The 16,038-nt window shown below is 47.4% G+C and overlaps 1 protein-coding gene across 5 annotated transcripts in view; it reads right to left on the minus strand.

Annotated features, from left to right (window-relative positions):
* Window positions 1-15,648, minus strand: part of TP63 (tumor protein p63) — a 176,752-nt gene extending 161,104 nt beyond the window's left edge. For 3 of the 5 annotated variants that reach the window (XM_064165625.1, XM_064165626.1, XM_064165627.1), the window contains exons 1-2: window positions 15,572-15,648; window positions 15,109-15,219 (exon numbers count right to left, since the gene is read on the minus strand). The gene's annotated coding sequence lies outside the window, so the exon portion shown is untranslated. Of the gene's footprint in view, window positions 1-8,392; window positions 8,536-15,108; window positions 15,220-15,571 lie in introns of all 5 variants that reach the window. The other 2 variants (XM_064165631.1, XM_064165629.1) reach the window with 1 other exon arrangement.
* Between the last annotated feature and the right edge of the window lie 390 nt (window positions 15,649-16,038).

Below are 16,038 nucleotides of genomic sequence, written 5' to 3' on the forward strand. Positions count from 1 at the left end.
CACAAAACCATTAACCAGCAAGCTTTCTACCCCACATCTGTGACAAGTTTCAGGGATAGGTCAGCACCAAACCTCTGGTTTGGAAACTGGCTTTTTTTTTTTTTCATAACATATGGCTCAGAATCAAAGGTCTGCATAGAGGATCAAAGTAAAGTTTGGCCCCATTATGTCAGTGGCAGTATTCTCATGCTTTCTAAGTGTTCCTTGTGCCCCAAGCCTTCAAATGCAAGTGTACCAGCCACTGCATAAAACTATCTCAGAGGCTCCATGTCCTTGTTACACACCAAAGTCTGCACCTTCCATTGGTGAACGTTAGTTAGCCAGGACAGCATGGGGACTGCTGCACCTGAGTGCTAGTCACAGCTTTTGGTCTGGTCTTTTTCATTACAGTCTCTGCCTCAGGAGAGAAGAGACCTTTACTATCAATAGTGAAGCATTACATCTTAATGTAAGTACTGAGCAATCTGCACACCTTGAAGTTACTATGGGCTAGAAATTATTTTTAAGTGTGCTAGCTTGAGGCTAATTGGAATATGGCAACGAGAAAAAATGAGATTGTAGGCTGTGAAAAGGAAACAGTGGTGATGTCTGCTTCACTCATAGGCTTGCTGGGCTGTACAACAACAAGAACACAAAACACACATAAGACAGTGGGAGACAGGCAATGTCATAGAATCAACCAGGTTGGAAGAGACCTCCAAGATCATCCAGTCCAACCTAGCACCCTGCCCTATCCAATCAACTAGACCATGGCACTGAGTGCCTCATCCAGTCTTTTCTTGAAGACCCCCAGGGACGGTGCCTCCACCACCTCCCTGGGCAGCCCATTCCAATGGGAAATCACTCTCTCTGTGAAGAACTTCTTCCCAATATCGTCTGTTGTGGTGGGTGCCCTGAGCTGCTTCTGTGTAACTAATCCTACTGCTTTCTAACCTCTCCCTTGCTGACCATGCAAACTCACCTTGCACATAAGGCAAACTCTGGAACAAGGTACAGGGGTGGAAAGAAGGTGGAAGGGTGGTTGGGAGCCCCTCCTGGGGACTCTGATTTCTGGGAGGACTGCTGTGTTTCTGCATTACCTGTAACTTATATATTTCTGTATATAGCTGTAGATGTTTGTGATATATTGTAAATATCTGCTTGTATATTGTGCTAAGCTGTAAATATAAAGCTTCATTCCTTAACTTCCAGCTTGGCTGAGTCTACTCTGGGTGATTTCACGAGAGTGGGGAGGCAGGGAACACCCAAACCTTTGCATTAAGAAAATACAGTAGTGAAGTTCAGATATAGGAAGAGAGCACTATGGACATTAAAAAGATGACAGACAACTTTTCTCAATAGCTGAGAGATAGACCACTGGGTCCTTTATCTCCCCACGCCATCAGCAGCACTTTCTGTGCCCACTGCCTGGTCACCTTCTTGCACAGCCCCAGCTGGTGACTTGAACGTTTGCAGAAGGAAGCACAGCGCAAAAGCAAAGCCCACAGTCTTCCCTCCTCATTTCTTTTCAGGACCCACTTCATGACACTCATTATTTTGGACTTCAGGATGAAAGGTGCACACACCCCTGCAGAAAGGCTGCTTGTTTTTCAGTCTCTGGCTCTCCTCTGCTGCATCTGTACACGCTTTGGAGCAGGAACTGCTCACACGGGAACAGCAGCAGCACCATCCCTGCAGTACAGTGCTATCAGAGACAGAATGCCGCAGCAAATTAAGATGAAGCCCTCCTGAATTAAGGCTGTGGGCTACACCCCCAAGCCAGTGCACCTCTTGCTAAGCATGAGCTCTATGGAAAAACAGCTTCTAAATGACGAAAAGACCTGATTAAGCACGGAGCAGCCGAGGCGCACTCGCAGTGTTACTTTGTTGAAGGCAACTCAGTTAATCCTTGCGGAAAGTCCCCTGAAGTCATTGTAACATACACACAAGTGTGCGTGCAGGGGTATAAATAAAAGAATGCATCATGGACCTTGGGCACCAAATCTGGCCTTGTTTGTAAGTGCTCCCCTTGCCACAGCCTTTTCCAGCCTTGACGCCATGGGGAGGAGGAAGGTGTCACCTGTCGGTGTCTTTGACAGATGTAAGTGTAGGCATGCAGGAGGAGGCATTTGAGAAAGAGGGAAGGAGGGAAAACCACTCTCAGCAGCAACAAAAGATCCAGCAGAGTGCTCTGGTGAAAGGTGCAACACTAAACACACCAAAAAAAAAAGCTACTTGGAGTAAAAGGGAATGAGGGGCTGGAGAAAATGCAGAGCAGTGCATCTCTGCTCTGGGAGCAAAGAAGAGTGGCACTAATGGCAAAGCAGACTAGCACACAGAACCAACCTCCATGAAACCTGCTCAGCCTAGGAATGATCAGAGCTCACTTAGAAGTTTCTGAGAAAACAGAAGAGAAACACAGGATTTGGATCACTTTTGTGTCTAAACCTGTCACACAGTCACCCCTGTGCTTCATGGAATGTATTTCTCATCTAAGCTGCAAGATCTGACCTACCTTCAGGAGAAATGCTAAGATTTTATGGCACTTCTGGGCCTTGTTTATGACAATTTATGCTTTCCAAGGGGGAAAAAAAAATCTGATTGGACTTTCCCTGAAAATCTGAGACAGGAGAATTTGTTTCCTTGTTATGCTTCCTTGTGTACCTGAAATTCCTGGCAGGAAGCATATTTTCATATCACTCTACAGATTTTGCTCTTCTTCAATTCTTCACTTCATCACCTTATGATCTCAGGCCTGCATTTGTGTGCAACCTTCATGCCTTAGCACTGAGCAGTCAGATCAAGCTGCACTGCTGTGGTGCAGCCGCTAACAGATCTCTACACAGTCCAGCATTTGGTGCACCTTCTGTTCAGGATAGCAAAGCAAATTAATAGTTTCATGATCTAATACATTAATCATTTCTCATTGGCTCCTGTAACCACAGGTAAATCTATCCTTGAATGATGGTGAAAGAATATTGATTTAAAGTGTGTCTTCCTGCACTCCTACACTCACATATATGTGTGTGTACAGAGCCTCAAACAGAACTGCAGTGAGGATGCACACAAACCCCCATTCTCCTGCACATTAGCAGTCCTGGAGGGCCACGGGAGGAAAAAACATTCTCTACTTAGCTGTGCACTGGGAACCTGTATTTCAAGTCATTTCTGTTTGCAGAACTAAGTTGAACTCCCCTGCAACCCAGGTGGGAGGCAGAGCAGCCCTTGCTCCAGGCAGGGACGCCAGCTGCAGAGCTCTCCACAGCCCTTGCGTGCACGAAGGGCAGCTGGCCCCAGGAGGAGGAAGCCTTCATGGTAGGTAAGAGGAGAGCATGTGCCAGTTCCCCAGAGGCCTGACCTGCAAAACATCAGAGGCACCAGCTCTGCTAACCCTCAATGAGATGAAGATCAAGGAAACATAGAATCAGAGAATCAACCAGGTTGGAAGAGACCTCCAAGCTCATCCAGTCCAACAGTTAGGGACGCTGCTGCTTAGGTTCCAAGGAGCAGGGATGGATCTTTCAACCTCTGAAGCCCATGGGCATACAAAGTGCCCAATATCTCACTGTTCTTTCAGCAGCGTTTGGGCAGCCCAGGATGTTCCAGCTTGGAGCAAGTTTGGACAGGAGACTGCAAGTGTTCCCAGCACAAGGGATGCCCCATTTTCTACAGAGTCACTCAGCTGCCATACCAGAACTGGGCAGAACTGGAAAATTATCCCATATATTAATGTGGCATGTGAGAGGGTTACGGTTTGCCTTTTGTTCTTATTTAATGAGAGGGCGGGAGAGGAGGGGGTTAAGGGAGGGGTGAGATCATGATAGATGAAGAGAACTGGCTTGGCTAACTCTCCATAGCCTGTAGCTACTGCAATATTTATGAAAGGGAAGGTGCACCTTGGCAAGCTAACCTGCCTGAAATTGGAAGGTTTCAGATGAAAGGGAAAAGCTGTAAAGTAAAACTCAGCTGTGCTTGAGAAGAGCATGACGGCAGGGTAAGAAAAGCTATCCCCTCACCAAGAGTTTCCATTTCTGAGTTTTGGCTTTGCCCTGACAAAAAAAAAAAGGCAGGCAACCTGGCCAGACCTGCCCACTGTCAGAGCCCAGGAACCAAAGAGCTTAGAAACATCAAACTCCATCTTCCCCATGCCACAGGAAGCCTTTGGCATGTGCTAGCACTGCACATTGGCACTGCCTGCAAATGTGGAAGGGCCCTGCCTTGGCATTAGCTGATTTCTACTGCATTTTGTTGGGTTTGGGGTTATTTGCAGGGCCCTTGGATGTCTATTGGTTCTTTACTGAGCGGGTGGTCAGGCACTAGAACAAGCTGCCCACATAGGTGGTTGAGTCCCTGTCCTTGAAGGTGTTCCAAAGGAGAGTGGATGTGGTGCTTGAGGCTATGGTCTAGTGATGAAGGATGCTGGGATGAAGGCTGGACTGGATGATGCTGGCGATGCTTTCCAACCACAGCGATTCATAGTGCTTAGATGTTGTACTGAGGGATTTGGTTTAGTCAAGGACTTGTCAGTGTGAAACTAATGATTGGACTTGGTGAGCTTGAAGGTCTTTTCCAATCTAAGAAATTGTGTGACTCGATTAGAAGTCTGCTTTTTCAAGAAGAATGTCTTGAAGATGCTATCATTGGTGGTATTTCCTGCCTCCTGCACAGTTCTTACTGAGTTACCAAAAAAGAAAAAACAACAAAGTCCATCAATGCTTCCTATTGTGATTTCTCTGTCAAACACTGCATCAGCATAGGGATTGGACCTTTTCGGGGGGGGGGGGGGGGGGGGGGGGAAGTATTGCTTAGATGAAAAAACTATGGATGTCAATATCCTGCAAAATATTCCTTTAGATTCATAGACTCAACCAGGTTGGAAGAGACCTCCAAGATCATCCAGTCCAATCTAGCACCCAGTCCTAGCCAATCAACCAGACCATGGCACTAAGTGCCTCATCCAGCCTTTGCTTCAACACCTCCAGGGACGGTGCCTCCACCACCTCCCTGGGCAGCCCATTCCAATGCCAATCACTCTCTGCCAACAACTTCCTCCTAACATCCAGCCTAGACCTCCCCTGGCACAACTTGAGACTCTGTCCCCTTGTTCTGTTGCTGGTTGCCTGGGAGAAGAGACCAATCCCACCTGGCTACAACCTCCCTTCAGGTAGTTGTAGACAGCAATGAGCTCTGCCCTGAGCCTCCTCTTCTGCAGGCTGCACACCCTCAGCTCCCTCAGCCTCCTCTCATACAGTGTTCCAGGCCTCTCACCAGCTTTGTCATCCTCCTCTCTTTAGTTTCTGAGACATGGAAATAAGTTTGAAAATTTGCAGGAAAAAAAAACCCTATTTGATATAATACAGATAACTTTTAATTAAGATCTTGCCTGTGGGCAGACCCACAGCCCTGGCATCTTGACTCTTATCTACTGGCACAAGACACTCCCAGTATCCTGTGCTCCCATGGAAGGAGCAAGCTCTGTGCATGCAGGGATAGGATTTAGTGGCTTAACTGTTTTCCTCCAGAGAGAAGGCTTCAAAGCCAGATGACAAGCCACTACTGCAACTGGAAGAGGGTTTATTTTTCAGCTTGGATTTAAAAATCTAGATCTTGCTCATTCTTAGCTCCCACCAAAAAAAGGGAAGAGTTTCAAAGTGGATGAGTGGCTGTGCTTTCTATTGCTTTTATTCTTTAATTATAAGTTCCCCAATTTTAATCTCAACCTATCAGTACAAAACAAAAGAGCGGTCTGAAAACTTCAAACAAGAGTGGTATGATTTTTCCAGCAGTTTTTCTTATTGTCCCTCCCTTCCCACGCCAGCCCTGGTGCACAGGGGCAGGGGAGGGGAGTGCTTGGCACTCTGGAGGTTCTCACACCCCTCGCCTGTCTAGACCAGGGCTATGTCTGATTTTCTCTCACCCCAAGGCTACAATTTCCAGTGCAGAAAACATTAAATTCAAAACCATCTCCCCATCTCGGCTCCTTCTGAACAGCCAAACCCCATCAGAAGCCAGATTCCCACGTCTAGTATCAGAAACCCTCCTGTCCTTTTTGCAGCTTTAACGCTGCTGTTGCCCAGCCTGTGATGTAAAGCACTCACAGAACACGACTGGGACAAGGGCAGACACTCGTGGAAAGCAACAATTTCACGGGGACACCAAGAACAGCACATGGGACAACGGTGCTAGGAGTTAGGGAGGATTTAACCAATTTCCATTTACTCCTCATCTGACTCACAGCACTGTCCTTGGACTTTTCCTTCTGGAGACCTTTGGCTCAAGCTTGCCTGCTGCCAACTGGGCCAGGCTTTCATTGGCAGCATTAATCACAGCCAGCCCTCACCGACATCTCGATGGCAAGCTGGGGTCAGCGCTGGCGTGCCGGGAGGGGAGGAGGAGGAGGAACAAGACCAGTCAGTCAATCTGCTGCCTGGTGTCACAAGTGATTTATGGCCCCACTTCAAACACAGCTATTGATCTGTCCTGCTTTCCCCAGCACGCCTGCCAGTGTGCAATAAAGCCAATGGGAATTCCTGTGTGTTGAGTCAAAGAACTGAGGTATGCTCAGGTTTGCTTATTTAGAAAAACACACCTGAAGTCTCCTCATTTGGGAAGCAGCTCAAGATTTACAATCCTGGAGAAATTTGCAAGGGTAAGAACAAGAAATACAACCCCAACCAGCCCTTCAGGCGGCTGGCCAATTAATCTTTCCTTTGCTGTCTGCTGCTTGTTCTCCTTTCTGCCTTCAGCACTTTGGGAAGATCTAAGCCAGGCAGTGGCGGTGACTTCCTCCCGCCTGGCCTGCAGTGAACCCCCAAGAGCCGTCCTGGAGGTGAACCCAGCAATTGCCTGGGCTGCAGGTCCTGTAAGGGCTGCTCTGGAAATCACCTGCCACTCTTGGTGCAGGCTGCCCTCCAGGCCAGGCCAAGCACTCCCTTGAGAGGAGAGGTCCTGCACAGCCACCTTGCAGCTTACAAGCAAATGTCTGCACAGCCCAGGAGTGGCTTGAACTCAAAACACCATGAGCTTCACCAGCTCTGGGACCTGGGAACTTCTCTAAGAATGGTTTTCTCATCACCTGGGACTGCTGCAAGGAGGAAGGAGGTACAGAGGTGAGCCAGGTCAGATGAAACACATCTGTGCCATTGGCATTGCAGAATGGTGCATGCTAAGGGACAGCATGGAGCACTGATTTCTCTCCCCACTGTTCCCAAAAGGCTGCCTGAAGCTACAGTCAATGTGTGTGTGTAATGCAAGTTGAAGGGAAGTGTGAGCTGAGGCATCTTGCCCAACACGCAGCACACATAGAATCACAGAATCAACCAGGTTGGAAGAGACCTCCAAGGGCACCCAGCCCTAGCCAATCAACCAGACCATGGCACTAACTGCTTCACCCAGTCTTTGCTTCAGTACCTCCAGGGATGGTGACTCCAGCACCTCCCTGGGCAGCCCATTCCAATGCCAATCTCTCTGCCAACAACTTTCTCCTAACATCCATCTTGTACCTCCTCCAGCACAACTTGATACTCTGTCCTTTTGTGCTGATTGCCTGGGAGAAGAGACCAACCCCACCTGGCTACAACATTTGCTACATGATGTCACTGGCCATGAGGGGGCTAATTCTATTCCTGCACTGCAGAATCTGGCCTTAATTGTAATGTCAATAACTTCTCAGCTCCACTACCCATCAAGGAGAAAACATTGCTCTACTGCTTACCATGAGCCATGCATTTAAAACACCAAAAAGGCAATGAGGGAAGGATCTCATTGTCTTGCTTTGAACCCGATTAAAAACCCTCACCCAAACCAGATAATAAAAATTCCCCAGCAAGACAAATCCAAATTTTCTCATGCACCATTTTAAACCAAAAGATTTGAATCTGGAATCAGAATTACCATGCCAGCAAACTCCTAAAATTCCCCTTGTCAAGAGTAGTTTTCCTAAACTTACCATTTCCCATATATTTCTTTGGGTTGAAATCAGAAAACTACAAAGCTTTAGACTGATGAAATGCATCAGAATGAAATTGAGAAGCCCCAAAAATGTTTACTTTGAATAAAAGATTTGCTTTCTCTGCAAAGAAGATTCCCATTTGTGGTTCCTAGGCAGCAAAATAAGACTGCAGGGAAGAGATGTTTCAGAGATCTCATTAAAACTGCTAGCCTAGGAACACTAAAGAATGCTCAGCTCTTCTGGAAAGGCAGAGGTGAACCATTCCCATCAGGTGTCTCAAAACCCACAGAGTCCCCAGTCAGTGGCCCTTGAGAAGCTTTTGAGCCCAGTTCAACAGACTGAAAAATTCAGGTACTGTACATGGCATAGCAAACAAACAGCCTGGAAAGAGATGTGGAGACTGGCAGGTTCCTAAGAAATATTAGCACCAAGTCTTGTTGAGTAATGAAGGAAAATGCTCACCTCTGGGACTTTCCACAGCTCTTATCAGCTATCACAAACCCACAAGAGAGACACATCCTCCAGTCTTGATGGGTTTTTTTGTCTGGGATGAACTTCCCAGCACTCTAGGGAGGGTGGAGAGGAACAGGAGTAGAAAATCCTTCCTGAACATGGAAAGTAAATGCCATTAAAATGGTGATGCTTCAAACACCCCCTGGTGTTTGGACAGCTTGGCAAGGTCAGCCAGCAGCGGTGCTGGATTCCCCATCCCCACGCACAGAACAACTTCAGCTTTTGCCCAGCCAAACTCTAGTTCAAATACAGCCTGTCCTCGTTACTGTATCTCTCACCCTGATACACAAAGGGACAGGGAAGGTAGGGAGGAAGAGATTTCACAGCAAAGAGGCCATTTTGTGGCCAAAACCTTGCTAGGGGAGCAAGAAGGATTCCATGCTTTCTGAACTTCATATTTACTTGCCCTCTCCAGTAACAACAGAGCTATCACTTCCAGGAGGGTAAGAGACATCAAACACCCCAGCAAAAAAAGCACCAATGTCCCCTGTGTAGATTCACACTGCTGAATCCTCCTTCTTTCTGGGGTGGCTTCTGTGTTTTTTCTTGTCCAGGAGGCAAGTCTCAGAGTAATAAAATCAGCCAACTTGTACTACTAGCAACACAAACACTGCCTCATCTCTGTTGCAAAGGGAAGCTTTTCCCGGACAGACCCTGGGCTAAATCCTACTGTAGCAACCAGCTGAAGCCTGCATGTAAACAGCACACGCATCTGAAAGCAGCTGTGCAGCTTGCACAAATGCTGGCATTCTCAGTTGAGCACTCAGAGCCCTGCTCAAATGGAGAAGAAAATGTCTGCAGTGCAATCCTTGCAGTAGAGAGCTCTTAGCTTCGTGTTCCAGCCCAGGAGTGGTTTCCCTGAACAATCCAGAGACCAGCACACAACGAAGTGCCTGCAAGAGAAAGGCTTTGCTAATGAGCTCTGGCCCCTGTCTTCAGGGGATGATAGCATCCTTTCAACCAAGCAGGAAGAGGTCGAGAAACGTAAGATACCCCCCACAGTGGGATGAGAAAAGGGTAGATTCATGGGGATCTGGGGACATTGGCTAGATTCACAGCCAGTATAAACCAGTCTCACACAAATTGGTAGAAAGCTGCACAGACCACTGCCAAAAGGGATGCTCTATCCCAGAGCTTTAGAGAAAAGACAGAGGTCAATTTGAACTTGTGACTTCCCCAGAATCACCTATGAAAGGCCCAGCAAGAAAAATGCTCCTACAGTATCAAACACTCCCTTGCAGTCTCTCAGATAAAGGGAAAGGAGTTGCTCTTCCACCTCCACATCAAGACTTGAACAAGGCAATTAATTTGGAGAGGGCAATTTGATTAGACTCCAATTTCCCCAGGGTTAAAAGCATCCATTAACAAACACCAGTTAATGGGAAGGTGCTTAGCTTCCCCTGAGCTTTCTGGCTGTGTCAGCTGGGAGCATATACTGTGGTGAATCCAGCAGAGCTAAAGGTAACAAACTGAGATTTAACATGAGATACTGTAAACTTGGTCTTCTTCAGACTTTGCAAAGGAAACCACCTCAGGATGCTCAGATCTTCACAACACTGACAGCAAGAAAGGTGCATGGGCAAATAACACACAGACCTGTGTGCTAACACATCTGCCTGTGTCCCTGCCATCCCAGACACTGTCAAAAGGCAGGAGCTGCCACACCAGCAATACCAGTGGTAAAATTGCCTCCAACAAACAGCAGCATGAAGTCATCAGTGGAAGGTGAGAGACAGTGCCATGGAGGAAGATGCACCCACAGCTAGCTTGTCTCACTAGCTCTAATACCCATAAAATCAAATACCCATAAATCCCACATCTCCACACCAAGGAATGACATTACAGCCACAGCTTCACTGTACCTGTTTGAATGTGGTTTGTTAAACTCATCTGAGTGCCAGGTGACCACCCTTTAAGGAGGGCCACACAAGCAGAGTTACAGAAACCCTTGGTGCAGATGAGGAGCAGCACTGCTCTGATGCTGTACTTGCCTCTCAGCTGAGGATGCTGGAAAGTGCTGTCTGCAGCTGTAGGTACTGCTCTACATAACTCCCTCACTCAATGACTGTGTGCATTTCCACCCACTCATGTGGGTGCTTCAGTGATCTATAGCATTTTCTAGGCACAACCCAATGATGTGCAGCCCACATTGTTACGGCCTGAGGTACTCTGCCACGAAGCACATGCATACATATTTAACTTGGCAGCAGAAGCAGCAGTGTCCCTTGGAACATTCAATGCAGACAGTATCACTAAGGGGAAAACCAACCACCCCAACCATGTGGATGCCTTTGAAAGCATTTGTCAGTATTGTCATAACAGGGTATCTGCTGGTTCCTGAACCTAGCACTTAAATGGATCACATTTTGACTAACTCCAGTTGTCTGAGCCAAGCTTGTAGAGGACACCTATATAACCATAACTACTTCACTCCCTTACTGGGCTTTAAGCTCAGAGCAGCTCCCTTGGAAAAGCCTAGAATATCTGCTTATTGCACACATTTTACCAACAGCCTCTGTGCCCTTGCTGCATGGTAACAAACTGTGTCTAAGCTGAGTTCCTTGAAGCTGCTAATGGGTTAAGGCTGGGACATCTGGTGAAACACTAGCCTCAGCTGTTCCTCAAATGACATCTTCTTGGGTCAAATTTATCTCTTCTTGCCAGTCCATCTGCTCGCAGCCTGTCAATGGTAAACACTTGAGAGCCACAGAGCAAGTGAGGAGGCAGACAGCAGTGAAGGACAGCATCTTGGAGTCTAACTAGATAGCGATACCTGAGCAAAAATAGCTCCTCTCCCCCTCCCAGCCATCTTCCTCCCGCTGTGCTCCAGGGTCAGGGTCAGGCCAGGGAAGTGGTGTGCCATCCCGAATACACAGCTCACACCAGGCCACCCAAAGGCTAACGAGAGACTTGTTTGTTCCCTAAGGCAACAAGGAAAAGGCCACCGTCCACAACTCAACACACTACTGTACTTGATGCTTCAAATAGCTCAGGGGAGCAGTTCACACTCATGCTGCCAGTCGAATGGTCCTTTCTTGCAGGAAGGTGCTCCAGAGCCTCCTGGGTTTTGTTTGCCACCCCTGGGCAGTCTTGCCCACAAAGCATGCCCCAGAGCAATGCAGCAGGACACACAGGGGACTTGGAAGCTACCAGGGAAAGCAGTAGATGAATCCACTTGTCACTTCCTAAGGAGTTTGTATGTTCAAAGGCCATTGCCTTCTTGCTCTTGTCTCTAGGAAGGACACCTTTCTTCCAGAAGGCAATGACCCTCACTGCAGACGTGCCTAACACTGCACAAACAGACTCCCCTCTCCAAAGCACAATCTGAAGACAACCAGATGACCTGGCAGCCTGACAACAAGATGAGAAACATATATGGCTTCCCTTGCTGCTCCTAGGGTACTGTGTATCTGATGGGAGGAATGGTATAAAACCCACCCAAAAGGTTAACTGTTGCTAGGATTCCTGGACTTTAACTGGTGTGCACGAGCGATAAGGGAGTCATCTCACAATTAGGGTAACCTGGGAAGAGAGATTAAGCTGTCCTTTCTGTCTGCTGACCAGCAACAGCCTCTGAGGATTCACTAAGCTGATGGGTAGCAATCTTTTGGTTTAAAATGGGCAGACACAGCACAAGAGCCACAGCCTGCCCTGTGGGTTAAAAAGGAAACATTCACAGTTAAACAAGCACTCTGTGCTATTATGTCTTGCTACCCACAGTGGTGATATCCTGCAACTAGTGAGGATCAATTTCAAGTTGGCCCTTTTCTAAGCAATGAGAAATTTCTGCCTTGAGTCACCCAGATTCTTTCACAATAGTGTCATAACACTGCACTGTGCTATTGCAGAGCACCTGCTCATATCTCAGCGCTGCCCAAAACACGGTGAGGAAACATCATCATAGCCCCCATCAAGTAATGAAGCTTCTTAGCATGCTACAAATACCCTCGAAGATAAAAAGCTCTTTTGCTCTGCCAGTACTATGCAATTGCTCTAATGAGCCACACGACTATAAGAAAAGCATTTGCCTTCTTCACAGACTTATCCATATCTCCAATTAACTACACTAACATAACTAACCCCTGTCCCTGGCACACGCTGGCACCTGGCAAAGCCCACGTTTCAAGACATGCTTGATGCATTTCTGTGCAGCAGATCAGGAGACAGACATTTTGGTGTGTGTCATGCACCACATTTCTCCATCCTTGAAACTGATCCTGCCAGAGTGTGCTCTCTGCAGAGCCAGGACTTTAACCCGAGAGCGCAGCTGCATTTTTAAGTATCATGTTAATACAGTGTCGTGATAGGGATTTTGTTTGAGAAGACAGCTCCCCTCTGACCTTTGGCTTCAGAGGCATGCTTTAAAATTACAACCTTTCTTCTTGTGTGACCCAGCACTAGTTTCTCTCCATTCATAGAGTAGTGTGATTTTAAGAACCAGCCACGTTCTCGCCCGCTAGTGTGCGTGGCACTCTGTGCACACTAGCAGAGGCCAACAGAAGAGAAGCACATACTCCAGTATTTTTAACCCAAGGAGCATTTCATAGATGTGCTAGCTCAGAAAACACAGAAAGGCCTTGTTATTGTCTGTTTGGCCTGGTGATATCCCAGCTCTGAGCCTAGCTTTAGATACACAGCTCAAGAAATTGCATAAAGCCAAAGAGTTCCTTTAGGACCTTGGCCTCTGGTGAGAAGGGAAGAAGTGGGATGGTGGCCAACAAAAACAGGAGCAACACTAGGAGCTTAGCTTGGCTTCTGCTGCCGCACGGTCCTGCCTCACCATGGCAAGTCCTCTCCTCACCATGAGCTTGCTCCTGCTCCTGCACTGCTCCATCCACCGGGCAGCAAGTAGCCTGGAGGCACTGTGCAGCCACGGGGTCTGCAGAAGTCTGACCCCGCTGTGTAACCCCTAGTGCAGCCAGGCCAACTTCCACGAGTGAGACTCCCCTATGCTTTTAATTGTGCTACCCTCTAGTGGCCAGACCAATCCTCTTGAAGCTCAGATCATTTCTCTTGACTGGAGAGGGACTGGACTGCAAACCTTCAAGACCAGAAAGCAGCTTGGTGCTGTGCAAGAACGGCTTGCACATGTGAAAGGAGGCAGAAACCCGGCAAGGATAAGCGCTAGTGCAGGCAGAGTGTGCTCCACCACCCCGTCTTTGCTTTGGCTTTAGGAAGGAGAAGATCTCCCTGCTAAGGCTGAGAGGTCTTGGCAAGATCAGGATGAAGCTAGCCTAAAAGCACCACCAAATCTGGGCTCTTGTCAGGCTCTCCAAAAGGAGGTGCTTCCTTCCTTCTCTGCGCTTGCTTCCCCACTGTCTCACACCAGGCACTCCAGCAGCTTAGATGCAGAGCAGAAACACTCAACGCATCAGTAAAAATGGGTTAGAATTCAAAGAACATCCTCGCAATTACCAAGATAATTGCTACATTTCAGAACCAAACATTACTTAATGGCTGTCAATTATCTTGTGGCAGGGCCTGCAATGGCAGCAACTAATTGCTTAACTTTCTTCTTTCCACCCTATGTCAACATGCACGCATGCAATTAGGCCGTCGGTGCAGAGGAGAGGAGATAGCTGTTGAGAAAAGAGGGGTTAAGCAGCAGCCGCACCATGTTTCGAAGCTCAGAGCACAGGTGTCTTGCTTCAGATGTTAACAAAGACATGAAGCAGAATGGGGAAAGCCCAGCAGGAAACGTTACAGATTGTTTCTGAACGGGGCACTCAATTGGCCGTGCAGCCTGACTAGTGCCTCTCTTACAGGTCTGTATGTCCCTGTGTCCCCAGGGCTTGGCTGTGTATCATCAGCCCTTTCGTAGGTTTTCCATCTGCATAGAAAAATAGGGGGAAAAACCCAACCCAGCTGCCTCCTGAGTTAATAAAAGACTTGTGTTTGTTTCAGGCTGGTTGAAAATCTGCTTGTTCACCTCTTCACTGAGCATCTCTCTCACATGAAGTAAGAGCAAAGGGAAAACAGATGCATTTCCCTTCTTATTTACCCCTTTGCTTCTTTCACAGTCCCTTTTGCTACCTCAATCATTCTCTTCTTACACAACACTACTCTCCATTCTCCAAGCCTTCATTCCTTTTCCCTGGCTTTTTCAGCCTCTTCTCTGAGAGGACAATAGGAGACCCTTGTAAAACATCAGGTCCTTGTTTTTACCCATCTCTGCTCATACTCGGTCTGTTCCTTTGACCAGACAGCTCACCACAGAGCCAGCCCCAGGCTTTGTCTCTCGAACATTGGCTACCCTGGATGCAAGCACTGTGCCTGTTCAGCTCTGCTCGTCCTTTCCAGACTCTGGTTTCTCAAGCATGAATTCTCAAGGCTGTTTTGTCGTTCAATCACCAGCTCGACTCCCTCCAAGCCTCTCTTCACTCCTCTTAATGACATTTTCCCCCTACAGTTCATCATCATTTCAACAGCACTAATAAACAAACTGGGGTCGACTTTCATCTCAGAGACCTCTTTGGGGGGCTTTCAGCTTTATAGAAACTTCTTGTCATTCTGGGTTTGTAGATCTGACAGTTTCAAATCATACCAACAGATTACCCTCATCCTTCAAGCTACTGAATGGTCCTGAAACGATCTGAGACAAAGGCTTTAAAACCTTTAAACTTTAAGACCCTTATCTTGCAATTCTTCTTTTTCATCTTTCCTACCTTAAAAGCTCTCAGGGACTGAAGAGCAGAGTTTCCTCTCCAGAACACCGTGATACTTTGTTCTCATTCCTCCCCATCATTAAAGTCCTGTGTGTATTCTTTGCCACAAGCCTAGAAAAGGAACAGGAACGAGTGAGGTGCTAGGGTTTGTGGACTGAAAGTAGTCACTTAGAAGAATCATAACTCATCAAGAGAACATTTAACATCTCCCAAAATGGAAGGCAGTTTTATAGCAGACACTTCAGCTTGCTAGCAACGCTCCCTCTCCATTTCTACATGCGCAAGCATGGGCTAATTGTTTCACCGCGGTAACCTCACCTGCAATTAGCCACTGCCTTTGATCTTTATAACTCTCCAGAGGACAGCAAGATTCCCACATAAAAGCCTTTTATGATTTTATTCCACACAGGGGAGTGACCCTATGCTCCCCTATTTGTTTTGTAAGAAACAGAAAATTCCTTACCTGAGCTCAGAAATTCACAGCGGGTTGAGTCAGGCTGTGGCAAGGGGGAAACCTCATTTTGGGAGATAGCTCTCCCAGCACTTAAGGGTAAGCAATTATAGCCCCTGATGGCCTTCACCTGCTCCCTAGGGAGACTGCAGGCATCCCAAGCCCACCCTGGAAATGAGCTTCTTAGCCATGTACCTTGTCTTATTGATTCATTCCCTAAGATTACTTTTGTTTGAGCTCTTGTCCAATTCACAGTTAAGGTAGGTCTAGGCTGGATGTTAGGAGGAAGTTCTTCACAGAGAGAATGATTTCCCATTGGAATGGGCTGCCCAGGGAGGTGGTGGAGGCACCGTCCCTGGAGGTGTTCAAGAAAAGTCTGGATGAGGCACTTAGTGCCATGGTCTGGTTGACTGGATAGGGCTGGGGGATAGGTTGGACTGGATAATCTTGGAGGTCTCTTCCAACCTGGTTGATTCTAT

Source organism: Pogoniulus pusillus, chromosome 26 (assembly GCF_015220805.1).
Source record: "Pogoniulus pusillus isolate bPogPus1 chromosome 26, bPogPus1.pri, whole genome shotgun sequence".
NCBI lineage: Eukaryota > Metazoa > Chordata > Aves > Piciformes > Lybiidae > Pogoniulus > Pogoniulus pusillus.